The sequence below is a fragment of the Pogonomyrmex barbatus genome, unplaced genomic scaffold, assembly GCF_055798465.1.
Source record: "Pogonomyrmex barbatus isolate J1 unplaced genomic scaffold, ASM5579846v1 scaffold9, whole genome shotgun sequence".
Lineage (NCBI taxonomy): Eukaryota > Metazoa > Arthropoda > Insecta > Hymenoptera > Formicidae > Pogonomyrmex > Pogonomyrmex barbatus.
Window position 1 is genome coordinate 2,504,336 of NW_028297193.1, and position 27,849 is coordinate 2,532,184.

General features: G+C 31.4%; 1 protein-coding gene and 1 long non-coding RNA gene across 2 annotated transcripts in view; one reads left to right on the top strand and one right to left on the bottom strand.

The window, feature by feature from the left end:
• Window positions 1–12,053, bottom strand: part of LOC105428798 (igLON family member 5) — a 134,310-nt gene extending 122,257 nt beyond the window's left edge. Inside the window, exons 1-2 of the mRNA XM_089084674.1 lie at window positions 11,637–12,053; window positions 11,321–11,369 (exon numbers count right to left, since the gene is read on the bottom strand). The gene's annotated coding sequence lies outside the window, so the exon portion shown is untranslated. The remainder of the gene's footprint in view (window positions 1–11,320; window positions 11,370–11,636) is intronic.
• Window positions 12,054–16,892: 4,839 nt separating this feature from the next.
• Window positions 16,893–20,277, top strand: LOC148934529 (uncharacterized). Its single transcript, XR_016141239.1, has 5 exons — window positions 16,893–16,968; window positions 17,797–17,960; window positions 18,301–18,532; window positions 19,111–19,249; window positions 19,580–20,277. It is a non-coding gene; the product is annotated as an uncharacterized LOC148934529 (long non-coding RNA).
• Window positions 20,278–27,849: the final 7,572 nt, after the last annotated feature.

Genomic DNA, 27,849 nt, shown 5'->3' on the forward strand with positions numbered 1-27,849 from the left:
ACATGAATATACTCGAATAAGCTATCAAAAACTATAATATAAATTCTAGATATGCTTGCGGCAAGTGGCTGTAATGCAAATGGCTTAACTTAGCGAGTTTATCCTGAAAAAATAATCTGCACCGCCGCGCCAGGCCACAAATGGTTAATACCGGATCTAGTATCGGTTGCAGCTGCTCGGAAAAGCCGAATGAAACACGCGTGAAACACGATACCGACCGTTTGAGCCCCAAAATTGGTTCGATATATCGTGATACGCGCACGTACCCGCTCGTTGCGTCTTTCTATCTCTTTGATTCTGGGGATTTAGCGACGCGAACGTAACATTGAAAAATTCTCGGATTGATATCTTTGTTGCACACGTAAAGGGCTTTTTTTTCTAAAAAATAAAGAATCTCTGCAAGTTGAAAGGATTCTCTCGCATTTCTGCTTCTTGGCACGATTACAATCAGAGAAACAACTCTTGTTGGAGCAAGAAATGGAACGGAACTATGTTATCAAAATATATTACGAATATAAATCTATATTTTTAAATGTGTTGGTAAAATGTTCGATAATTAAAAGAGATGCATAGGGAAGTATTAAAGTAACATTTCGATAAAAAGTTTTCGACAGTTTTCGATAAAAAGAATCAAGTATTTAGTCATCAAATTTAACCTGTACATTGTGAAGTTAAATCCGTAGTAGTCTCGATGAATTTATTACACGTAAACAGCAAATTATTAAGTTTTCCCAACTCGTTAATAAGGATATTAAGAATCCATTTACTCAGTCAGGTAAGTAAATTTAACTTTTACCCTCTCTCTCCAATTTTGGGTACGGGTTGTGATACACCAGTATCGCGTCAAGAAAACGAAAACGGGTAAACAGCTTTGACTGCTAATGCTCAGAAGACGAAGAGCACTCAGAGATAAGAAGGTAAACAAAGATACGGTTCGCGGATCCGAACAGAGTCCAAGATGCACTCTTGCAAACAGCATCTCGATCCTTGTAACCGCAACCTAGTAGCTACGTCAAGTTTACATGAAGCTAATAGAGAGGGAAATAAGCCAAGCGATCTACTCTGCTAGACATCTACTTATTTGAAATTAGTGGTAAATCAAATAAGCAAATTGCAAAGCAAGCCAGGTAGAAATGCAAATGATTATTAATGCATCCCATTTTCGTGTGTATTTACGAGAGTGCAGGCGTCTGTCACCCATACCAATATAATATACCATACCAATACACCCATACAATAAAATATGAATTTGAAGTTACAATAAAATATGAATTTGAAGTTACTCAAATTTAATTATCAATCTATTAACATTTGTGTCATTTATAAGTCCGCTGAATTGTTCATTTTACACGATCACAATCCGACATGTAAAAAAAAGTATACTCGATTATTTACCTAAAATAAGCGATTTGCTATTGTCACTCATGTCCCACGTAAAGAATGGAAGTTTATTCGTTTCTAAACAACGCTACGAAGTTCCAGTTTTATAATATTGAAAATCTAGCTCGAAACGTGAAACAAGCTCTAAATTTTTAACCGTTAACCGGTAAGGTGAAGGAAAAGAAGAGTCTCCTCCATTGTTCCGTGCTGCGATGAATTTTGTAAAGCTCGACGGTCTCGTGGGCCTTGAATGTTTCAAGAAAGGTGGATATGGATCGGACCTGTGCGGTTGCCGCCGTGACACTTGCGATCCATCCAGCTGCGGAAAGACGCGAAGCATCGCGTGGATTTAACGGATAACGATTATAGCCGCCGCGCTTTTTCCGTCTCTCAGCGGATTTACGAGCGAGCAACGTCGACTCGGGATATAAGGCGGGATTCGGTATATCGGATATTTTTATCGATGCTCGCGACGGGGAGGGGGGGGGGAGGGCAAAGAGGTTGCTGCTCTCGATGGCGCGCGATGAGTCCGGAGATTGGGTCGAGCGTGAGCTGAATCGCGTCTCCTTTTGAACGCGGATGAGCGACACGATGAAATTTGCACGCGCACGATCGCGCGCGCTTTTAACGCGCTCGCAACCGATTTGAATGCCCAAGCGGATTTAGGCCGCCACGTGTTTCCAATCGTCAAAATTTCGGATGCCTAATCCGGGAACATTTTTGAAAATCACGCGCCGATTGTTACTATCGCGATGTACATCAATTGAATAAATCAAGCGCAAATTTTCGTGCAAGGTTATGTATCGTTGCTATGTGCTCTTGCCCTTTATGCATAAATTTATATACATGCTTAATAAATATTCGGTAAATATTTTAAATCGATTTATTTGTTGTAAATTAAAGTATTGAAAAGCGACCAATGTTTGTAAAAAGTTCATAAAATTGCAGATTTACAGATTGCAGATTCGATATTCTTGCAATATTCGTTTCGAAATCTATTCGAAATAAATATTAAGATTTTTAATGTATGTTCAATAATGTATACAATTCATACAGAAGAAGAGAAGAAGAGTTTGTGTAAATTTACATCAATCGTGCAATATAACTTCAATTATAAGTATAAAACCTAAAATGCATGTTTAAAATAATTTGCTGAATATTTCATTCGTTTATGTTTATGTAGATCGATCTTTTTTCTATTACTCCACCTTTAATGCTTTCATGCTGCTTTGACGGATCACAAATAAATTTTATTATTCCTAAAAAGAATGACATATTAAAATTGCCATTGATTCATGTAAGCTTTTACATCCATAGCTTATGTATTCTTTTTTTTTAACAGTGTCCAATCAACAGTGATGTCTTTTCAAGATTTTAACATTGATATTTGCTAACAAAGTCTACTAACCTTTATAAAAACCTTTTTCGGTAATAATGACCACCGGGAAGTTCCTTCCTTAAAATAATGTTGTAAAATATTATCTTCGCAAAAGTTCATTATAATGATAATAATAATACATTATATATGTGCCCCATGTTATTTTATGTATTAACTCGCTTCGTTATAATTATTAGACTTTATTATACTTGATAACATGAGCAATGTTATAAATGCATTCTGAGATCTTGTTAAAACCGTGGGAACGTATGTATATTATACATTTATGCGTTGGAATATGCGCCGAATTTTGTTCTCTCGATTCAACATAGGTTTATTTATTGTATCATCAAAATTTCACATGAAATAGCAATGGTTAGCAATAAATACAGAAATGTCAATGGTAATCTCTAGAGATAAATCATGAAATCATATATATATATATATATATATATATATATATATATATATATAAAATAATAATAATAATCTGTGTGTGACGGAATGCCCAATGGAATTTTCTGGATAGGCCAATACATTTTGTAACTTAACAATACAATACGTATTAACATTTTCATTATACAATTAAAATTGAAACGACTAAAATTGTTTTCATACTACCTCTATTATAAATTGTGCAATTATAGAGAATTATATATATAATTTCTTTATCTAAACACTTACTTAAATTTGAATAAAAAATACATTTTTTTAGCATTGTTATAATAAAATCTTAAATTAAGTTTTTACCTATTTTTAAAACACTAAAAAATTTGTTATCATCATCTTATCAATGTATTAAAATTTATTTTAAATTAATTTGAAATACATATCCCACTGTTTTTTTGTTATCAGATTTATAAATGAATATAGATTCTAAATTCATAAAAGAATTTGTTGGTATTTTATATATACCATTATAAAAATATTCGGCAAATTAAAAAAAAACAAGAAAATTACAATTATGAGAAAAAAGAAGAAGGAAAATCAACTGAGTAACAGAATAGGATTGTTCTAGTCTGATAAGTGGCAAGTCCACGAGCCTAACATTCGAAAGTCGAGAGATTTAGAATGGTCGTCTCTTTGTCGACTCCCACGTTCCCTTTCCACGATCTTCCCTGCTCCTGCTTCACAGGATAAGGTGGGATCTCTTATTTTCTCGAGACGTAAATCACGCGACAGACGTTCCAGTTTGTACGAGAGGGCTAACGCGCGCGAGAAAGAGAGAGAAAAAGGGTTGTAGGAGAGGATAGAGCGCGACCGAGACTGAAGTAATCGGTGGAAGGGTGGCGCAAAGAGTTGCGCGAGACAGGACGAGGAAAGAGGAGGGTAGAACGATTTGCATATCTCACGAAAGGAATAATCGATGCCACTTAACGTACCCCCTTTCTCTCTCTCTCTATCTCTCTCTCTCTCTCTCTCTCTCTCTCTCTCTCTCTCTCTCTCTTTCTTTTTCTCTCTCGTTGCGACGAACTAAGCTTAGAGGTCGCTTTTGAGGCATTCCAGGCAGGCAGCAATAAACCAGGAACGAGGCGGGCACGCCTGTCGTTTAAATGATAAGCAGCCAAGTGCAAGCGGATACTACGTAACGATCGCGAGAATGAATCCAATCGGGAAATGGTAGGGATTTATTAACAGCAGTAAAACTGCGGCAGTAGTAACTGCGACAAAATGATATTTTATATTGTGTCTTTTAGTTTTACAGACTATTGTTGTTTTTACTATATGGTTATTTTTTTACGATCGATTTGCAGCTTGCTCTTTTACTGAATTAACAAACCCGGATCGTTAAACTAACGACAATCGACGATTTAATTATGTAAGATCGCCATTCTCCGATGTAGGTTAATCTTTAGTTAAAAATGCTCTCAAGAAATCGGACTCGAAACGGATATTTATGCGTTGTTGCTACCGTTAAAATAAAAAGATCAGAATTACGGCGATATGAGAATCGACGTAACTTCAGAAATATCGAGAACAAGCCACGAAGGAAAAGTTGAGCAAGAAAGAAGTTGCGGAATCGAGTGAAGAATTAGGGAAAAGACAAAAACTACGTGGATACCGCATACTATCCCAATGTGATGGCAACGCATTGACGCCCCTGGGCACGTTTACGCGATATTTCGCAGAAAATTAAATTCATAAGACGAGGCGCCAATCGCGTATTCATTGGACACCATTCGCCAGCCGGGAGACGTTTGTGTTTTTCTGACTTGCCTCTCAATAATCCGGCACAAAGATCGAGCGCAAAGTTTGTATTCTGCAGATGACGTGACGTCTTCAAGAATGCGAAAGTGAATTCGGCAAACACTGGCTGTATTAGATTATGATAAACTCGTGTACCAATATCGAATATTACGAATTCTTCGAATATCTCTGGGGAGAAATTATTCACTAATTATAAGACCGACGGTTCCATCATGAGATGACGACAATTCAAGGAGAGGTTTTTCAGATAGTTAATGTTTAATAAGCAAGATATACCTGTAAGTTTTGTTGACTGACAATTTTTAATAATGTATAAATGGTCTAATATTTAAATTAGACTAGCGATATTATTTCTAAAATTTTAAGAAATACAGATTCGTTTTAAGCGATTAATTCATCATTTTATTCGGTCTATATTTGCCATACTATTAAATTTTCAATATATTTCATTATAATTATTTTATGAGAATATTTCATCATTCTATTTATTATTAATAAGAGGTATTTTAATAGAAAATTACCAAAAGAGTTATTCATGCGTCAGCAAGAATATGTAGACAGATATACAAAGTATATATATATATATATACACACACACACACACACACATACACATACATACATATTAAAACATTATCGATCTAGTTTATCCTACCTCTCACCAAAAATAATCTTGATTAAAAAATAGTAACTTTACGAAAAATAGGTAAAATTTATCCATAAAGTTTTTGCAGTGACAACTTGTCACATAACTTATCCGCTCGGAGAAATTAATGATGTCACCGTTACATTAGCGCACGGTTGCAAAATAATAATGCAAAACTTTTTCTCTATATACGTATATACACGTATATATACGTATATCACTATCAGTATTTCGTATTTCGTATATTTTCGTATAAGCTAAAAATTATAACTACAATTAAAAATTGCAAAATTTAATGTATTCAGATATAAATTTCGAAATATTCGCAATGTTTCAAGTTACAACCAACATTATTATTTTTCGATTAAATATATAAAAAATTTTACGTAATGGCTTTCACGTAATGACTTTCGCCGTAATTACATGTAACTATTAATCTATAGCAAAAGCAAAAATTATCTTTAAAATTCCAATAAAATTTCCATATCTCTAGTGCGTTCGATTCTGCATAATATCAAACTAATTATTATGAAACATTATCGGATAAGTCTAAAAATGAAGTTCGTAAGATTTACCTTAATAGTAAATTTTTGCCGGCCAGAATTATTTTCGTCAAATAAGCGTGCTTCGCATCAATATTTGCATTATGTATGCTCGTGCGTTATTGCTAATTGCGTCAGACTGATTAAACACACCGTTGAAATATTTAATTATACATATAATCACATTCGTATTAATTACTGATAAGCTATCGACGCAGGAATTTATTTTCGACGATTACTGCATTGCTGTGATTACATTACATATTGGAGTAGCTCTTAACATATAAACAGAATCATATATTCTGTTCTTTTTAAATTATTTTATGTTTTCATCCGAAGGATAATCATGCCCTCTGATTATAAGGTTTTATTATTTCCAAAGAATAATTCACACATTTATTGTCGTGAATTCTTCAAATGTTCATGTATTGTTAATCCAAATTATCTCGGAGAGAGAAATATTATCGAGATAAAGCTCCATTTTTGCTCAAATTCCAAAGAAACTTTTGCAAAACTTAAAATTACTTTTAAACTTTTCACGACATCTTTGCAATCTACTTGAATAGTAATAGTATGCTATCGCTAATGCGAAAGAAGATATGAATATGATAAAAGTACTTGCGTACATTTTAGTACGGTAACGTGTAATATAACAATTAAAAATATGGTTACAAAATATAACAATAGCGATTATTTATATATCATGAATATGTCGCTATAAATAGTACGATAAGACCGAAAAGAAATAAAAATAGCGAGTTGCGACATTTCATAACAGGAGCTTTTGTGAAACTATCGCATTTGTTGCAATGAGATTTTCACAATGCATCGAGATAAAAGAATAAAAAAAGGAGGAACAATAAATAAATGTTACGTCGCGGTAATAGTTCCGAGGGTTTTCTCCAAGCGCACACGAGCTCTGGAAATGCTCAAATAGTTATGTAATACAAAACAAGGTTAACTCTCGAAATAAAAGCTTCGAAACTCTTAGCCAGACATATATGGATACTCCGATAACATAAAATTCAACGACCGTGAGAGTGGCTCGAGAGATAGCGTCTGCCCTCAGATTTAAAGTGTTATAACACAAAAAGCTAATACCAATAGGATTGTCGATAATGCATGTCTACGAAAGGAAAGAATTTCTTGATGCTTTCATTAAACTCTGATACGTGATATTGGTATAAAGCACACTTAATTGATAAAAGTAGTTCTCGGCAAAGAAATGTTGAAGTCATATTCTTTTTTAAATTTAAAGCTCAATGTTGCGCTTAATACAAACTCGTATCAGACAAAAAAAAAAAAAAGAAAATTTCTCTGCAAAAATCGTGCATTTTTATGTAGCAATCACGTTTAATGATAATGTAGCAATCTTAATCCTTTACAATTTCATGACGTAATTATAATGATAGCAAACGACATGCGATGCTTACGTGTCGTCGGGCTTTTGCAACGTTCCGACTACTTGCAAATGTAAAATGATTTATCCTACGCAACTTGAATTTTTCTTCTATAAATGAACGTGTTTTAATCATGCGATGTCAATTTTTAATATGACGTATTTGTCACGGAAATTTGCCACTTGAAAATTTTTCATGTATGTTTAGGTAACGTCGCAGAATATTAAATATAAAATATAATTTATTATTAGGATACTTTAATCTATTCAAAATATGGATTCGATTTTTGCCGAATTCTATTCTTCCTAATGTGAATTTCTGTTTTAATTGTATTAAAATATTTGTGCCGGCACTGTGTTAGAATCAATCTATTTCGAATGGTACAACACAGGTTGCTCGAGTAATCAGAAAATTTATAATTATAGCATTTATAATGGATTGATTCGATAATAAACTGACTTTGAAAATAGATCAAGTCTTGGCAGATTTCTGATTTTAATACAGACCGCTGAAACCTGTGTCTGTGTGTGACGATAGCCTCACTCAAGCAATTTAAATTTTACAGCTAGTCTTGAAATGCAAGCGGCATTACGTATGCCGACCGTACATGCCCGATTTTTGTGCTAAATATGTCCTCTTCGCATTCGCGAATTATAAAATTCAATTTGAATCTACTCTCTGTTGTCCGTTATCCACACGCGAGTGCATTTTGCGATGAATATTTCACGACTTGTGCATTTATATTTTATCACGCTTCTCTTAGCATCATCTCGTAATTAGATTTTGTGAAGCATTTCAGACACTATCAGACAAGATTTTAGAACGTCCGTGTCTTTTACGTGATCGGAACACAAACGACATTTGAAATACTGAAGACATAATACATTTGCGTCAATCGTGACGTATTACTAGGCGATTACATAATTATCAGTTTTCTCGAAGAGTTTTTACCTTTACTTTTATATAAATATTCGAAAATGAGAAATTTCTTTAAAAAAAATTCGCGATTATTTAATGAGAATTAAAAATATTTTATTTTCTCTGCGAACGTTAAAGTTCAAATTAGATTTATAATATATAATAATTCGCAAAGAAATATTAGTGAAATGATACGATAATAGTTTTACTTAGTATGAGCAAAGTTGCGAGCAAACTTTAACTTTATGTGTCCTTTTTTGCCAACTCTTTTAAGAAGAAAATTTCAAGAGAGAATAGAAAGGCACGGGATCGCCTGGAAAAATATCTTTTATTTCCGTTTATCCCGCATTGAGATTCTTATCCTACCGCGTCGCTTTCAGTCTAGTTTTCTTAAATTACAACATTTGGGAAATGTTCGCCTGTTGTGCAAAGGTACGAATTTGAATTTCAGGGCAATATAATTTATTTTAAAATATTAGAATTCGTACAATGGACACGTTTATATTCTTTATATTTCAATTTCTCGATTCAAATCTTTGTTTTGATAAGCGACTGTATATCCCGTTTACGTGTATCGAAAAGATTAAGTCGCTATCTGCCGATGGTTAATTTCAATATAATTAAATTTATGAATCAAAGCAAAATCATCGTTATAAGCAAGCAGTAATCAAGCATGCTCATATCGCGTTGCAGTTTACATGCAGATAGATGCTCGGGCAGACGATGCACGTTCACAATGAATTTCGCCATTGACACACCGGCAAGACGACACGGTTACTCATTACGTATACTTAATTAGAAAACTTCGGCACCGCTACATAGTACAGGAATAAATCATGGTGCGGCATCTCCATCGCTTCTAACTGAGCTTACTGCGCGCAACTGCACCACGCGATAATATGCACCAAAGTGATAAAAGACTAGAAGTGATAAACGACATGAGAAGGAAGCCTTCCTTATAACCTGTTTGCCCTCCCCTTTAGTGAATCTTGGAATAAACAGAAAAGATCGAGAAATGTTTACGTGATTTATTTCAATTCTGTTATTTATATCGTATTTAAATATAATATCCAACAGATTAATTTCATTTATTTTCGAAATATAATTTTCTAGAAATATCAACAAAAATTTAAATATTGATTTTAAAAGATTTGAAATATTTTTAATTGAACTAAATTTTAGATTTTATTTGTCGATTGTTCATTGGTCGATAGATTATTTTTATTTAAAAATTTTTTTACTTAGATCGTGATTTATTTCAAGTATGCCAATCATATCTAAAAAGCGATTATTATCGAGTACCAAGAGAATTTCTCGTCGAAAGCAAGCTTCAAGAGAAATTAATTACTGACAGCGTTGAAATTTAAGTTTTATTAAAAGAAACAAATGCACTAGATGCTAATAACGATGTGACAAAGACGTCAAATTATAAATCAATAGACAAGCTCATAAATTGAAAGGAAGTTACTTATTTATTATGAGTAGTGTTCCTTCCCCAAAGTTCAGTATACCACAATTAATACTTAAAAAAATGACGTGAAATTCGAAAAAATGCTTCAATAAACAATATTGTCGTTACACATATTCTCACTTCATTATTTAAACATTTCGTATTCTCGCGATATATATCTTCATAATTTTTTATACTAATATAAATATCTAATTATCTATATATTTCCACAAGAAATATCCTTAATATTTAATACTTAATTACTCAAAGAAAACATGCAGAAAAATTATATACATGTACGCATCATTTAATAACATTTTTAAAAACATTTTAAAATTTCATATAATAACATTTTTTAAAATTTCTAAAATATACATATTAATAAACATTTTTAGATAATTTGTATGTAAAAAATTCTTCGATTTTGTGATAAAACATTTATTGGATCTCACATCATTTTATTTTGTTTTAAATTATTATTCAATATAAATTATTATTGAAATTATTATTCAAATCATTAACAAATATATACGGATAGGTTATAAAAATTAAACACTATTTGTGTTATATTAAAAAAATCTTTTGAGTTCTTTGATATTATTTTACACAAGATCTTTTTAATTTTGAAAAAAGATATAAAGAGCGCAAATAAAAATTTCAAATTCTATTTAAATATTTGAAGAAAGAAAAAAAAACATTAAAAACATATCTATTATAAATATTAATAATATTTTTCTTATCATGTTATAAAAATACTAATTTATTCTTTTATTTTAATTATTGCTATCTAGCTCAACACAGAAATTTTTACTTAGTTATACTGTGTATGCTATTAAAAGTTAATTTATTATATCTTTTTATGAAACGTTTTCAGTTATTTTTTATTTGCAATTTTATATTTTATTGTACAATTAAAATTTTATTGTACGCGTAATAATAAAACGTAATAATAATAAAATAATTGCATAATAATAAAACATAAAGCATCGATGATAATAACTTCTGTTCAATAACTTTGTACGCGCTCTTAAACACATGATGAATCGACGGTTATACATGTCTGATTAAAAATTAATGTCAACCTATTCTAGTCTATCTATTTCAAAGTAGATCTATGAATGATTAGGTGCATTTAATAGAATAACCGTTTAGTGAACGCTTAATTATAATTAGAATATATTTTTAGATTTAAATTAAATATACATACACATACATATATATATATATACACACATATATATATATATATATATATATATAAAGAAATAAAGTGCTTAATGAGCGCTCACTGTATGTTTGTGCTGTGAATGCATCTATTATATCTATATATATATTAATATTCATTCAGAGATCCAATTCCTCAAATTAAAATAATAAAATGAATAATTTAGCACTCACAGATACGATGCGCAACAGCGGAGTTACGTACGTTGATCTCTACGTTGATCTGTAACATTCAAATATAAAATTCACATTATAATAGCGTTCAAACCAATTAATATATATTAAATTTATAAATAATATTAAATTGTTAATACAATTAATTATTGAAACAATTCTTTGTTCGACTCTCTTTTTATTTAATAAAATACGCGATATTGTTCCTGAAAAGTCTTTGTCTAAATTTATATCAAATTTTGTAAATGAAGATTCAAATTTCTAAATAATTAAGGTGAATAATACTTAAACAGAAAATAGCCAATTAATAACTTACCCTAGGGTTGCTCCGCCGACGCCTGATGCCTCCCAGGCCTGCTCCTCCTCTCAGATTTCTTCATTGCACTTAAGTAACACCACACTCGCGAAAACATAGTTAATCACGATCTCATTAATTATTAATTATCCAACAATTGCGCGGTACTTTAGACGACACTTTCGATACTACCGCCGTGATATACGCGTATAAAACATTAATGATACGTACATAACCTTATTATACCTACATAAACTTATAATCGCGAGAATTGTTACTGTAACAAGCAACGGATTGATTTCTTATTAATAAGTTAATAATAAGATTTAATAATAAGTTATAAAACGGTTAATAATAGCAAGTTTCAAAGCGATTAATAATAGAAGGAATTATCGCGTTTGGCGGAACTCAGTACTTGCCTCTATCGCGTCTCGAACGACAATGACGAAGTAGCGAACGGCTCGAGATAGCGCGGCGACCTTGCGTACGCAAACATTACGCGTCATACGTCACGCACAAAAACAAAACTTATTTAAAGTTTTTAAAAGAGAACAATAATAAATAAAATACCGCCGAGCCTCGAACAGCGTGCCAACATGATGGAATATTTAACGTTTACAAATTTTATTTCTTCACATTTCAGATTTTGCGACTTTGCATACGGATTATCATATATTTTGCGCTTGTTTCGAGCTGCTCGATATATCTAAAAATTATCGGGAAAGAGTGATTAATTTTTCTGTAACAATTAAAGAATATTTTGGCATATTATATTTTGGCATTTATTAAAAAATTATTATAGTGATAAAAAATTGATTATTATAATATTACATAATATATATGTAAAATATCGAAAAGCAAAATTATCTCTCATCGTCAGTAATATAATAAAATATCTAAAAAGTGAGAAAGACAGATTTACAGGATATTATTCTTATTTAAAAAATTTTATTGTATATTATTTTAAAAATATATTTTAATGGGAAAGTTGTATAATATGACAAATTCTTTTTCAAATTTTTATATTTTTTGCATTCATACTTTTTACTTTCATACTTGCAATTATAAATACGATTAAATAAATGCTTTTAATTTAATTCATATTTGCATTATATATATATATATATATATATATGTTTATATATATTTTATGTTTTTATAGCAAAACAATAATAGTTACCATAGATACAAAAACTTTTATTTTAATTTATAACTTTATAAAACCGAATATATTTTTAGTTAATGAATATGAATAATTTATGTCATCAGATTTCAAAAATATTAGCAAATTGAGCGAGTGATTATTTCGTTATATTATATAATAAATACTGTCTGGAAAATACAAAATCAAATTAAATTATTTTAGCTGATCGTCCATAATTTCCAATTTCTTCTATTTATTCACTTTCTTCTCTATTCTGTTCTCTCTTTGCATGTTATTACCGCCTGTTTAGATGTGCAAATTAAGTTTATACTGTTTATAGTTTTATACTGATTGCTAAGTTTCTGAGATACAAATGAACGAATAAATCTAATTTTCTATTCAACACGAAGTAAAATGGGAAGGTTTCGGAGCATTTGTCCGCTGCAATCCGATGCATAAATCACTCTGTTCAATTGCATCAATCAAATTAATCCTTTCTTGATGCTCTTATACTTCATTGTTTCGTCTCTAGTTTTTGTTACGTGCGATTAGCTCTTCGTTAAAATCAGCCACGAAGGCAATATTTCGCAGCGATAGCGAAACAATTAACGACGTCATCCGGCCCCGTACGAAAAAGATACCGTGAAAAACTGCAGTTGTTTTCTGTGGGCGATCATTTTCTGAGTATCGACCTAGTATGGGGCAAAAGTGTGCCAGAGTAATTTTCTTGGACGTTGTTTTACGGCGCATCGTCGGCTGTTAATCTTGCCAATTAACGATCTTCAGATGACATAAAAACCATGGCGGCGACGAAGTAGAAGCGACGTGTAAAAAGGAAGGTAACTCGAAACTTGTAGTGAAACGAAGGAAAATTGGTGGAATTAATGGCGTGTACCCACACCCATCATAATCTTCAAATAATTATGCTCGTAATTTTACAACCTTCAACATCTTATTTAAACTTCCAAAGAAATGTCTTCGTTCAAAGATTTCTCAAGTTGGTTATTATCACGATTTTTATATCCTTCGGAAAAAGAAAAAAAAAGAGACTAACAATTCTTTAAGACGAGAAGTTTGAAAAACTTGAAAAGTTTTAAAAATGCGGATACGAAACACAATGTTATTTCTGAGGGAATATTAAATAATTATATTTATAGTAAAAATATAATTATTTTAACATTATAAAACTTTTAACATCAAAACTAATATCGTATCAATTTCAACGTTGCACGAAATAATAGAATCATTTATTTAAAGTTTTTAAAAGAGAACAATAATGAATAAAATATAAACAAAAAAAAAATAGAATAAAAAGTGCATCAATTTGCGAGAAGTCTTTTTTTTGCAAAAAGAATCAATTTTGATGAAGTAGAAATCGAACGAATCATGGAGATTATCCACATGAAATATAAAAATATCCTTTTAATAAAAAAATATTGCAAAAATATTAGATATTGCAGCATATGGAAGTTCGTAGTTATAATTGTCACGACTGTTTATTGTGATTTCGTATCAGCATGTCTTCGAGATGCGAGAAGTGTCGAATTAAGCTTGGCGTAAACGGGACAACGCAAGCTAATTAAGATGTAACATTGACTAATGGTCGCTAATGCTAACGCGCATAAATGAAATATAATTTATTCTGCGGCGAACTATATTACGCCGTCGGTTTATACGCAATGCACTTACTTTAACTTACTTTACTTTAACTTACTTACTTTAACAGAAACGTGCTAGGTGATTTAAGTAACCGTCATTAATAAAAGCAACGTAGAAATAAGCATGTTGGATGCGATTTTTAATATTTTTAATATTATTAATTTTCCAGAGGTTTCTTTAGATTAAGTTTCTCTTTGAATGCGTCATTGAGAGATAATTCGTCTTTCTTATACATAAATTTGCATTCGCGCTAACGATGCTTGAGAAAGAATTTTATTCACTTAGCTCTTAATAGATTAAAGAATCACGATCAATCAAAAAAAAAAAAAAAAAAGAGAGAAAGACGTCGGTCCTTCTAGCGTTATGTAAAAGGCACCTATTTGGCCCCATTCGCTCCCGACTTCGACGGAAAACTCGCGGTTCCGCACTGCAAAGTTTATCTTGCCTGTCGTCCTGCCGTTTTCTTTCGCAAGAAAGAAAAAGGAAGACAAAAGGAAAGAACCTCAGAAAGTTCCGGTGGCAGAAGAGAGGAAGGTCCGAGAAGTACTCTCGGCGTAGAAACGAGAAAAATCACGGGAAGCGCGCGAGCGTGCGCGAGCAGTGCGCTGCATCTCAAGGATTTCTCGGGTTAAAGTCACCGAAATCCCGGCCGGGCAAACGAAATTAGGAGCACGATGAACTGGTCCTTTGCGAAAACTCAGCTCCGAGTAGGAGGCGAGAGAGAGAGAGAGAGAGAGAGAGAGAGAGAGAGAGAGAGAGAGAGAGAGAGAGAGAGAGAGAGAGAGAGAGAGAGAGAGAGAGAGAGAGAGAGAGAGGAGAGAGAGAGAGATGAGTCTTGTTAAAATCCGATAAATCTCTCTCGTGAATACATCGGACACTCCGACGAACATTGGAGCACGACGCTACTTCCTTTTTCTTTTTCTTTCTCACGCTCTGTCTGTTCCTTGAAACGAATCAATTAAAACGGCAAATAATTGCGATTTTTTTAGAATAGATGTGTATAATGTATGAAAAATAAATATAAATCGATTCTCGTGCGAAAAAATAAAATTTAAATAGGTTGATCGATGAAAATGCTAGTAATGATTTTTTTAATACCTTATTTTAATATTTTTCTGTAATATTTGTAATTTTCTACTAATTTTTGCTATTGCGAAAATTGTCATTATTTATGTTACATTTTTGTAAAGAAATTTAGCTAATATTTTACATTTGTAAATGTAGCATGCTAAGCTTAAAGATTAAAACATTTGGTCTTCGCTTTTCTACGCAAGAGATAAGAATTTTTCATGTTATAATAACTTTGATGTGGCAAATAATTTTCTCGCATTATACAAATGCAGTTATTTTATGCGTGGAAAAATTGCAGATGTTACAGAGGTTCATTCAGTCTTGTGTGAGATTACAAAGCATGAGAAAGCACAAAAATAAACGGATACAATTGTACGTTGAAATAACAGTTGAAATTATTATGACATATGACACCCAATATATACGCACATAAATGTTTTTTTAATGTCATTGAAATAATTAATTCTGTCATAGTTAGAATGATTTCACAGGATTTTTAACAGAAGCAGATGTTACTCTTTGAAGAATTAATATCACGACGTGCTGATATACGTCGTGATATTAATTCAATTGTAAAATTAAAAATAAAAGCTGTCCGATAATAATTTTTATTCAAATCTGCATTAGCTTTGTGAATCAACGGGATAAATAGTTAATTCAGTCGAAGTTATTCAGCGACCGGCGGCTTTGTGAAGTCGTTTTTAATTCAAAGCGATCACGTACAAGTAGCGTTCGTCAATGTGAAAACGTATTGGGTGGCTTGGTAATCGCGCAACTGTCCGTACACGACATTATCCATTCTTTGTACACACGACGCGACACTGTGTATGGGCAGCTTTGCAAATTAAAAATATTCAGTGAACGGTCGCGGAAAAAGGAAAGACTCGACGTGCTTGTTTTCAGCATCAACGAGATAATTCTTTCTCATCCACCTTCGCAAACGGCCGCGTCCGGGTTACGAGTCTAGCCTTTCTCCACGTTTCCCTTTTCTTCCTGAGCCGAGGGAGATTGCTTCTGGCACCCTGCACGGAATAACAAATATAAACCGACGATTTGCAACCGCTGACGTAAAAGGGACGATCTCTCACTGGCCGCCGCGTGCGTTATATTCAAAAATATAATTTATGAATCTTATTACGCACGTATATCGCACAAATATAATATATCGAAATTGAAATTGTGATAACAAAAAAGAAAAAGAGAATTATGCTAAAAAAAAAAAGATATATATTTCATTTAATATTTGCATAATGCAAGGATAGAGAAGAAGCAAATAGATTTAATAGCAGCATACTTGGTAGAAAGAAAAAAAGATTAAATTATCTCTTAAAAATAAATAATTTCGCGCGGCACTGTTAGCCAATAAGGTTCACGCAAATAAGTCAAATAGCGTTGAAAATATTGTTCGTGTTTAGAACGAATCATTCGTTCGTGAATGTTGTGATATCGTGCATGTAAAGTTAAACGAATCTCGATTCGGTAAGATGAACAAATTGATATTGATATTGGCATAGTCGAAACTGATAAAGCCGCTAATTTTGTCGAATTTGCTGAATAGTTGCCAGTTTTCCCTCGTTTTCCTGTCTCCTTTTTCGCAAAAGCGTGATGTTATTTGTTACAATTTTTGGTACAATAAAGCCACCGACGTGTCGACGTTGCGGTCCATTCTACTGAGTTAGAACGCGAGCCCTTTTTCTCGAGACGCCGACGCTAGCAGTTATCATTTATATAATAACTGTCACGTATTATTTCGAATTTCATGACATTCTGTTACTCTGATTTCGTTCTGTTTAATACTTTAATAATTTGGCTCACATATCGTTGATGATAGAATGCGTAGAAAGTACAATTGCTATATGATTTTATATAATTTTATTAATTGAGATTTATTTATGTAATAAAGATTATTCCGCGTTATCAAATTATTAAATTATTGATTTACTTGTGAAAAATTCAAAACATCGTTTGCCAAATATATACACAGATATTCTAAATTTCCTTTATTTGCCATGACCTTGTTAATCAACGACATTCTTTTGCGCAAATGTATATATTATTATTAAATTTTAAATATTTTAATTTTGAAACATGTTATCTTCTTAATCGTTACGGATACTTGTAACTTATGAAAAAAATTATTATAAATGTCGAATTTTTGTTTTAATGTATTTTGATCATATTGTCTTATTATATTTATTACTCTTAAAACTTTTTTCTTTTTATTATTTTATATAAGCACTCATTCCACCAATAAATTTTGTTGTATTCCATAATTTCGCTTGTAATGTTTATTATATTGATTTCAAGAGTGGGCTATATTGCGATACTGAATTTAATCTACAATCAGTTGGATGAAAAAAAAGAAATGTGAATTTCTATCCTATAATTTTTAGGATTAGTAGAAGGCAGGATTAAATAAATTTTTACGATGTATAATACAATATATATTTTTATTTTTGTATTTTTATCAGGTGAGATAATAAGTTAACAAAATTATAATAAGTTAATATATAATAAGTTAAATTGGCATATATGTCACAACCTTGAAAAATTAAATAATAAAATAATAATTGTATTTTTGATACCAAATATTATATATAAATATAATTTAATTTACTAATAATATATTTTTACTTATTAATAATTAGATAATAAAAATTTAAGAATAAATTTTTATACTGATGATAAGTTTCTATTAATAGTAAAATTAAATTTTTTTATAATTATTTTTTATTATTATATAATTACGTATTAATGTTTTAAAATCTATTATTTTATGTGATAGATTATTAATTAAAATGACTTTTTTAGTTTTAGTAATTACATATGCAATGCCATCATTGCCAAGTAACAGAAATATGGAATTTAATGTAGAACACGAGAATAGTTTTCAAAATAATAATAAATCAAACAATGATACTAAAACTTACACTCGACATGCACGTTCTACACATTCTTTTTTCTTGGTTATAAATTGTTGGACAATAATTTTTATAATACTAATATTCATGTTAATGCTGCCGTATGTTCTTATTTGTCTCAGGTAAGCAGTTAGTTCTTTTAAGATTATTATAACTACAAATAGTTAAAAAGAAATGTATATTTATTAAAAAGAAAGAATGTATATTTATATATTATATACAGGATGCTTGATTTTTAATGATATACCGCTTGTGTGCAGGTAGAGGGAATCAAGCTAAGCAGAAAAGCCCTTTAGCATTTTGGTATTTTACGACTTTCGCAATTAGTAACGACTTGTTAATTATTAAAGATCGTTGTGAATTATCGCGTATTCGCCTGGCCCATCGGTCTCCTACTAATTGCAAACATAGATATTCGTGTTCATTCTTTGATCATAAGCGATATACTATTAGAAATCAAACATCACATTAGTATTACAAATAAATCTAAAATTTTCGGTATTAATACTCATTTTTTCTTATATATTAATTTCTTATATATTAATTCTACTCTTGTTAATATATAAGAAAAAATCGGTAAAATATTAATACCGAAAATTTTAGATTCATTTGTAATATTAATAAAGAATATAATATTAGAATGTATTATATATATTATATATCCACACATAAATTAAAGTAAATCTTTATGTTTAATTAGAATAAAGAAGAAATTTTGGATTTCCTTTATAAACTGGTTTTCTCTTTCATCTGAGGATTTTATCTTTCGTAACTCTTACACTGCAGTTGCTCATCATCCAAGCAACAATATGTATCAAGAATTATATCAAACACCTAATGTGAGTAAAATGTATATGCTATATTTGAAAAAATACATTATATCAATAAATATAGATATCTAAAGATAGATAAAAGAATTGACTACGGAATATAAACATTTTCAATGTTATACAAAAATGTTACTGGTATATTTAAGACTGTATACTTAAATTTCATTATTTAACAAAAAATTATGTGTGTGTGTGTGTGTGTGTGTGTGTGTGTGTGTGTGTATCTTTTTTTCAAGATAATAATTTTTAAAATATGCGGATTATGTTTGTTTATGTGCATATTATTAATTATTATTTTAGATAATAATATAATAATGTTAATGATCTAATTTCTTGCAGCTGCCAATAGGATTTGTTTGAATAGCCAATTTGATTCTAGTGCAAACTTTTATTTCTTCATGATATTACTAAATATATTAATTATGATTTTTAATTTGAGACCAGACAGTAAATTTGATGTACACAACTTATTTATAAAATCATTTTTTTAACAAATGAATAGTATAATATTGATATTACTTTTAATTAACTTTAAATGAATTTTAAAGAATGTAAATATTACCTATTTTTATGCACTGTAATTGTAATAAAACAAATTTTAATAAAAATTTTGTTATTTTTTATTCGTGCTTTTGCAATTATTTTTAAGAAATTTTAGAAACATTTAAATATTTGACATGGAAAATTTGAAGATTATTTGATTATGAATATTAGTTTTGTGAATAAAAGAAATATGCATATCTTATTCTATATATTTTAAAATTTTATATTTCATTGATTTATATACATTAGTATATAAATATATATAGTATATATAGTAGTTTTTGTATATAATGCTGATTGAAATTGTCTAAATTTAGCAAGTATATTCTTTTAAAAATTATAAGTTTTATTATAATAATAAAATTGGTAATGTTTACATTTTATTTATATTATATTTTTGATATCATTTATGTTTTTATTGTTCATTGTTTTGTTAAACAAATTGTATAATACAAATATAAATATAAATATAAATTTAATAGATGATTAACTTATTTTTAGGGTTGTTAATTTTTCATTTCTTGTAAATTGATCTTTTCTTAACATCGAAAATATTGAAGCATTAATAATTTTCGATTTATTAATGCTTCAACAATTAAGGTTTCTTTAACAATTGCACTTCAGGCAATTAAGAAAAAAAAATCTTTTATCAACTCAACTTGAAATGATGTACGGATTATATTTTCTAACTAATTTTAAATGAAATTTATCTAGTGAATTTTAATTAGAGATATAGTTGTTCGTTAGAGAGATATAGACATTTAGAGATTTTACAAAAATACAAAATATTGAAGCACAGGAATCTATGATGCAAAAAATTTGAAAGTTGTAATAAATTTAGATTTTTCTCGTCTAAGGAAAAATTGATTTTAAATTAGTCAAACAATTTCTCATTAACAGAACAGTCGATCGTTTTGAGACGCTCAACTGTTCTGTCTATTATGCAAAATTAGAGTATAATATTAAACATATAGGAAATACTTACTTATATATAATATAAAACAAAATGCATATTTACATATATGTATCTTATACTTTGAATGTACAAATTCTAGTAATAGAATAAAATATAAGTCTATATTAATATTTAATATAGATATATTAATATTTAATATAGATATTAATCATATAGATATATTATAATCTAGTGATATTTTCAATATCAAATTGTTATAATAAAAAATTATATTTCATAGTAAATATAATCTTTCATTCCAGCGATTCATCCATGCGATTATCACATGTTATCACGTTTGTAGGAAAAAAATTTATATAAAATATAATCATGAAATATGTTCGCCTGTTGATATATTAAAATAATATTTTTTTTTGTATAATAGATTCTCTCACATAGTTTCTAGCTTCTTTTTCTTTTTTCCTAATTTTCGATGCAATGTCGCTGATCTCAATGAAATCTGTCGATCAGTCGCACATCCGCGCTGCATCGCTCGTCACGAAACGGGATTGCATTGGTCCCAATTGGTCCCGGCTTTGAGCGTTATTCCCAGGTCGTCCTTTGAGCCGGTTGACGTCTGAAATCGTATCATGCAACGCAGCGAGGATGCGGCGTATACCTGAAACGATGCGGAATCGGTTTAGCCTCCCTGTCGAGGGGCGTGACCACTTCCGAAAAAAGGCACTTCGCCCGATGCCGAGTAGCGAGACGACTTCGGTATTCGCTCACAGTGCCGGCGCTTCGTTATTCGCGGTGAAATTACTCGTACCACTCAGCAAGATTGAAGGAGAAATCTTTGATCCCGCGATTCTACCTCCTCCTCACCTGGTCGCGATGTTTCGCGTCTGTCGCGCGGCTAGACGAGCAAAGCGAAATCCTTTTTGATGTTGAGGATAGGCGCAATCCCGCCGCATCTGCATGGCCGGCGAATAAAATTTTCATCGTTGATTTACGAGATCAAAAAGTATCTTTCGTCATGATATGAGTGCGTGCATGGCAATATTTTTCGTGATCTTGCGAGAAAGAGAGATATCGTGGGGAATGTACGAGGTGAAGTAGAGGTGAAATGTTACGCGTTTTCTAAAGTTTAGTGTTATCTAAAGAAATTCCCCAATGTAATACATATGTTACTCAACAATCCGTAATATATCAAGTTTCTTCTTGTCACATACATCGCGACAAAAGAAATTCGAAAGAAATTAGAAGAGAGATTTAATCAAGTAACGTAATCAAGTGACATCAGAGATACTTTTACAAAAATTCGTCAAGCCTTAAAAAAAAATCTATTAAAATATGACGTGTAATGTAAAATAAGCGACACATATAAGTATATACAGCGATGATCATAGATCTTTTAAGGACGAGTCGATCGGAAGATACCTTAGAATAGTTAAGCCGTGTGGATACATAATGAAACATTTAAACGTTGCATGCTATTTCGGATATTTTCGGATATCTCGAAACACAAAAGGTAGGAGAGATAAGTTTCGGCGTCGTTATCATTCCGCCTGTAGCTGCGGTTTCCTCGCGGCGAAATCGGTAACACCATCACGTACGGAAGCATTCCTGATTCCGGCGGCCGCGGCGGTTTCACGTCATATCCAGACGAAAATTGGGAAATGCTCCTAATTTTCATCGGCGCAGCCGCGTGCAACATTTCATCGCCGCCGCTGGACCGATGCTTACAACTGTACATACCATCGCAGGCTGATTGCACACGTTTCATATTATCGCGCGATCATTGGGGAATAACATTTGCCCCGTGCTCGTTGGCAGCTGATAATCGTCCCGCGAGACCGACAAGCGCACAGTTGTGAGAAAGAAATATGCACAAACGGCGGAATATAATTGCAACAAATTTAATTTCACAAAATAGCTATTTCTATCTCGGTTTAATTTTAATTGTTTGACAGCAAATTTCTACATCACTCGTATCATCGTTGAGCGAACCTTAGGGAATTGTGAACGGGATGATGAAAAGCAATGGTAATAACGCTTAATTACACCGACAATAATTTTTAATGACCGATGTATACAATTGTGTGAATACTCGGGTCTATCGAGAATTATTTTTTTCTTTGTGATTTTTTTGAAATATTCTCGATATATATATATATATATCCTCAATATTGTTAACGAAGATATATATATATATATATCTTCGTTAACAATATTGAGAAACTAATAGATTTCAAAAAAAGACAGAGAATAACGTTTTCGCGATCACAGTGCTTATACAGTGAAAACAAAGTATCGTTCTCAGGCGTTCTACTCTGAGCATCCGAATCGATCCGCGGCCCCTGAAAATAAACGTGACAGAGTTATACGGGCGATCTCTCAATCTCGTCAATGGATTCTTTAACGTCACACTTTCAATCGACGTCTCGCGCGCAATGTGTACGGAACGATAGGATAGAAAGAGGATAACACACAAGCGGATGGAAGACACACATACACATACATATACACACACACGTGCGCGCGCGTACATACACATATACACACACGCAGCAGCGGTACAGGGGTCACGGGAAACGCGAGGTCAGGGAGGAAGAAAAAGCGGACCGGGGGTTTTCGCCCGGGGCCGTGATATTACGTAATAAATCATCCGAATCTCTCGCGGTGTCATACAATATGGGCCTGTGCAGGTGAGCGACGTCTATACCAATTTTCATTCTGGGCGACATTCGACGTTCACGCGCCGTACCCTGCCAGTACCCCCCCGGCCCTTTCAGCGTACGCCCTCGCACTCACAAGCGTGCAGCCGGCTCTCAGCCAATTCTATAACCAGACTGCGCTTCCGTTGCCGACCGGAGATTAATTTCGTTCTACGTTCTTCCCGAGGCTCGTATTTCACGCGACCGGGCGTCGACGAATCGCGGTGCTGCCGCGAAACTCGCTAACGAAATTGAACATTCGAACTTTTCGCGAGGCACTCTGAGCCGAAATGCCTAGGTTTCAAAATGCCTGAGGTGCATCTTGCCTTTAGAAGTTCTATTAATCGTAGTTATTCAGATGTAACAAAATTAGAAATGACTTTGTTAATGCTATTACAAATTTTTACAATTAATATTTTATATTAATAAATTTTTTTTCAATAAAAAGTGAACATTTATTCTAAAGCATATTTTTAAATATATTTTGCAAGTATATTAATTAATTTTGCAAGTATATTATCCGTCATTTTATAGTGCTTTTTGTCTTCATTGTCATTAAATTAATTATTGAAAATTAATTACACATTCATTTTAGGATAATTAGAACATTATCGTGCGCGCACTTTGCGCGCGTCACACGTTCTTTAATGTCTTTTTTAATTTTTATTTAATTTTTTTATTTGATTTATAGATTTATAGATAAAATATTATTTATTATTTATCTTTATCAATGAAAAAAATTATAATACTAATAAAATATAATAATTATAACAAAAAGTTTTGTAAAATATATCTTTAATAATTTTGAATATATTTAAAAAAATGAAAAATTATTGTCCTTTTTTTTATCGTAAATTTCTCTCAAAATTCTATTAAGTTAAGTTCTATCTACATTTGGTATCAATACACTTCTAAGAATTCGATGGCTTTAGTATTTAAATACATATAAATTGTAAAAATATAGAGTTTTATTAGTTTATTTTATACTGAACATACTTAAGTTGTCGAATTCTTAAGGAACACTATAAGAAATAGTAATAAATAATATTTTTGTTCATATATGTACTACTTACTAATCAGAATTTATCAGTTTTTTTTATCAGAAAATATTGATCAGTATATTCCATGTTTTACAGATCAGAGATTGGTCAATATTTTGTTATTAAAATTTTCTGAGATTTTTTTAAAGAATTTTAAATAAGCAAAGTATTATTGTGCTGTTAACACAACTAATAATTTTAATACAATTTCAATATATTTTGAAAATCAACAGCAATCAATTTTGATTTTGTATGTGCTTTTCGTAAAAGGATAATTTAGTTGAGCTTGTGTTAAGTATTGTGCGGTTTAGTTTGGCTGTTGTGGTGGTCGGCGGTATAATTTAACCAGTGCATTGATCAAAATTAAATGCCGTGAGACAGCTATTAATGCTACCATTCTGGTATTTAATCCGTTTTATCCGCTTTATTAATAAACATTATTCGAACCGTTTTCATAACAATGTTAACTATTATATAATACAAATAGTACATAAAGGATTAATAAACCCATGTCTCGCGAGAAGTCAAATTGCATCATTTTAATAAAATTAATCGTGATATTCAACGTTTAAAGCAGACATATGTGTGTGTATGTGTGTGTGTGTGGGGGGGGGGGGGGAGGTGGATATGACGCTCGGTCCATGGATTTATTTTATACAAAAAAAAATTCGCGACTCACAAAGATAAATATCTTTGACATTTTCGACGTTTTTTAATTTATAGTGAATCATATTCACGCATTCGCGTAATAATTTTTTATGACTGTTATAAATGTTCAAACTGAACTAGAAAGATGTATATTCAACGATATGCACCTGCAATACAATGCAATATAATACAATGCTTTTAAATAAAAACATAGGAATAGAAATTTTATTGAAACATTATTATTATTTTATAAAAGTGCAAAATTGATTCAGATTTATAAAATTTCACGTTCTTTTTATTTGTCATCTTTACTTTAAAAAGTATACTTTTGGTATTGAGGTATTTATGTGCAAGATAAACTGTGTACAGTCGATTAAGTTAAATATTTTTATCGCATTGAATATTGAATCATCAAGTTACTTCTTTTGTTTTGTTGTAAGAAGATATTAGCTATGATTGTTATATGATTAAATATCCCAAATAAAACAGAAAATAATGTCTGTATAAACTGTATTGATAATACACTTACATACTGAAATAGATTAGTTAGAATTAAATATTTCTTAAATAGAATTATTATCAGAGTTTTTTAATAATAAAAATTTCTGCGGAATGCTTTATTATTAAAAAATAATATGACAACTGCGTCGTTGTTTTGAGAGCATTAAATTTACAAGCTGCAAATTGTGCAAAATTAATTAAATACTTTTGCAAGAATTATATGATTACATTAAATTTCACTCTCTTTACAGATTGCAATTATAATTATTATATAAATGTAATCGCAAAGAAGAATGAAAGTTATCTAAATGTAAATATTTATTTGTTGTATATATATATATATATATATATATATATATATTAATGTTATAAGAAAGAAGAAAAAATTCATTAATATTATCTAAATTATTTATCTTAATGAGACAATCATCAATCTTTTTTAATTAACGTTTATCGATGCTAAGCCTTTTGCAAAGTTATCACGTTTTTGGCCTCTGTAATGCAAAAAGCAACTAACGTAAAGTTGCGATTTTATCTCGTAGACGTTAAAGCAAGCAAGCTTACGCGAAGCGAGCCGTGCACTCCGATTACAACACTGTTACTGACGCTTTAAATTGTGAAAGTCGGCGTTACGCTCGTCCGCTTACGTTCGTTTTTCGGAAAGACAGCTTCCTGCTTTCGGTCTGCTTATTAATAGCTCATTCCGTCACCGTGTGATTGTAGGGAGGTACCTTTGAAGTATTCCTTCATTGTGATCCAGAAAGGTCGGCGAGAGAGTAACAACACTCTTTGTCGGCGAAGACATACCGAGTCGGGATTGAAAAGCGAGATAGTTTCTTTCGTTTTTCTTAAAGGTCGCCTTTACTTTCGATGCGCGAAAAGCCGCGCCAATTCGCGTGACACAACCGAGATTCTGGATCATCTATAGCCGCTTATCACGCGTAACGTGCTTTCAAAAAGAGCAGAAGGAAACTTATCTTCCTCTTTTTCTTGATTTTTATTTGTCGATTTGCTTTGCAGCTATTTAATTCTTAAGAGATAATATATATATATATATATATATATATATATATATATATATATTTCAAGATTTTTTTGATTAATTTCGTAACATTAGTGTATCAAATTAATTCGCAAAAATAAATTAGAGAAAAAAAGAGAGATTTCAATTATTCTACTAACATGGCTATATTGCAATTATATTCTAAATAATCAATCATTAATATATATAATTTTTATTAATGCTCAATGTTTAATTATTTTTCCGTTCAATAATATTTTGGCATAAATATAACAAATAGACTAAATGTAACTTGACCTATTCTGTGCGATCAATCTTTTTTTTATTCAATAATAATAGAAATAAGAAGAAAAGTGATGCACTCTTTCTCTTCTATTTTTAACTTTTCTGTTAGCTGTCTTGAAAAAGAATGAAAATATTTAATAAGACAAAGAGAGAAAAAAAGAGAGAATAACAAAAAATAAAAGAAAATCAAGTTTAAAAACAGATTCTATTTATTATTTTATGTCGCAAAAAAGATTGATGCAAATAGTCAATTTTTGACCCGCGGATATTAACGAGAGCGACATGGTTTGATTTATTGATACTATCATAAAAACTCACCGTTTTTGATAGCAAACAAGTCAAAATAGTGTATAGTTGAAATATTTTTTAAATTCTCCGTTTATTATCAGTATAAGCACCCGCGATTTTCACGTGGCAAAAGCAGGTATTGCATGTTTGCCGAAAACGCGTGAAAACGCGTCAAATTTGCAACGTTGTTTACGCAAAAAATTCGTGAATGGTTTGACTCCTCTTCTTCCACTTTTGATTTCTCTCTCTCTCTCTCTCTCTCTCTCTCCCTCTCTCTCTCTCTCTCTCTCTCGTTTTCTCTTTTCTATTCGACGACGAAACGCGTCATGCTAACAAGCCAGTGGTGTGTTATTTAACTGGTGAATTTACACGCACGCAAAATTGTACGACAGCCAACAGAGGGGTTGATGGAAAGGGTGGAGGGAATCGCGCGAGCGGCTCTTCCCCGAAAATTCGATGCCCGGCAAAATCAGCGGTCGCGAGCGTTTAATTTCGCGGTGTATCGAATTTTGTTCTTTTATTTTTTTTTTTTTTGTTTTGTCGCGCCACCGCCACCGGTGTAAGTTTCATAGTTAATGTTAGCAGCTTTAGCGTGGCGCGTGAAATTTTCCAGTCGACTCAATCCCGATATCAGTTTCCAGCTGCGCGCTCTCGCGCATCGGTTTTGGACG